Raw genomic sequence first — 1,713 nt, 5'->3', positions numbered from 1 at the left:
TCAAAATAAATTAAGACCCTGATAAGCACATCATTATTGGCTTATACATGTCCATATTACAAGGGCATGAAAAGAAGTTATAAGGAGCCATGATACCCAAGATACAGAAAAACTAGAAGAATTTCTAAAATACTTTCCTAATTAGAAGAGTTCAAAACTTGTTCTCCTAATATTTTCAATGAGTCCCTGCTGTCTGACAAAAACTTTCTTTTCCCAGAATTATTCCATCTTGTTCAATTTCCCTCTTCTTTTTCCAAATTCCTTAACTACATTTTCTTTATTATATTTTTCATACTTAAGTAAATTTCTACCACAAGTTAAATTCCCTTTACCTTGATATTTAGGCCTTCTAAACATGAAAAAATATGAGTCTTTAAAAATAATAAATGTGTACCACCTATCTAAAAAATTCAGGAATATCAAAATTGATGAAAACTACAAAGTAGATGACAACACTCTTTATATTTAAAATGCTTGACAAGTAATATATTATATGCATTGATCTCTTCCTCTTTTACAGATGGAGAAGTTGACATACAGCTAGAAAAAGATGCTTACCCAAGGTCATATGACACAATGTTTTACTTTGGCAATTTCTAATATTTCAGATTTGAGAAGATGCCTCAGGAAAGCTTTGATAACAGCAATACCACAGTAAGTACAAGGTAAGGGTACTGAATAATGGGAAAACTTAAACTAATACCAACTAATTCTCAGACAAACCAAGAAATTACTCTTGGATGTATAGTGTGACTCCACATAAACTTAATGGGTAAATAAATAAATGAAAATGAATTAAAATCATTTTCTTGAGTTTATTCTAGTTAAGAAACCATTTAATAAAATGTGTGGGTACAAACAGTGGAAGTCTGGGAAGAGAGGATACAGAGGGGAGCTCATCTGATAAAATTAACGAAGTCCATGACTTATGGACTGAATTCTAATTTACAGAATCATTAATCTTTTTAGTTGAAGGCAATTAAGTAGTCACCTAGATTGGTGGTTCTTGTCCCAGACCTATTAAATTAGATTTGATGGGGATGGTGCAGCTGGTTTATGGATCAAAGTATGGGAAGCCCTGACGTCATCTATTCAGCATGCCACGGCAAGAATTCCACTACAATATCTATGGTATTCTGCCATCTACTATGAACACCTTCTGTAAGAAGGAATTTATGACTTCAAAAGGCAACACTCTTAACTTTCCAGAAACTCTGATAGCTAATCAAATTCAATTTGACAAGCACATATTGACAGCCTTTTATGTTCCATACTCTTTATATATATTATTTTTAATTCTCACAATAGCTCCATTTAAGAAGGTGTTGATTATCCTGTTTGTAGATTAGGAAAATGAAGGTCTGAGAGGCTGAATGACTTGTCTAAGTTCACATAATTAAGTGACAAAGCTGAAATTGGAATCCTATCCTGCCCCTTGCATACATTTTCTCATTTAATTCTTAAAAATCCCCTAGAAAGTACATATTACAATGCTCAATTTCCACATGAGAAGACCAAAGATTGGAGCGTGAGGATTTGAAGCCAGGAAATCTAGTTCTAGCACCTTTTTTAACCACTATCGCTACCTCTGTAGCTAGCATGGTATCATAACTAGTTCTTCAGTTTATTGTCTCTCACCCTTGAATGTAAGTTCTGTAAGGGTAGAAACTACATCTATTTTTCTAACCCTGGATTCTCAGCACTTAAAATAAT

The sequence above is a fragment of the Sciurus carolinensis genome, chromosome X (assembly GCF_902686445.1).
Source record: "Sciurus carolinensis chromosome X, mSciCar1.2, whole genome shotgun sequence".
In the NCBI taxonomy this organism is placed as follows: Eukaryota; Metazoa; Chordata; class Mammalia; order Rodentia; family Sciuridae; genus Sciurus; species Sciurus carolinensis.
This window is presented reverse-complemented; position numbering follows the sequence as displayed.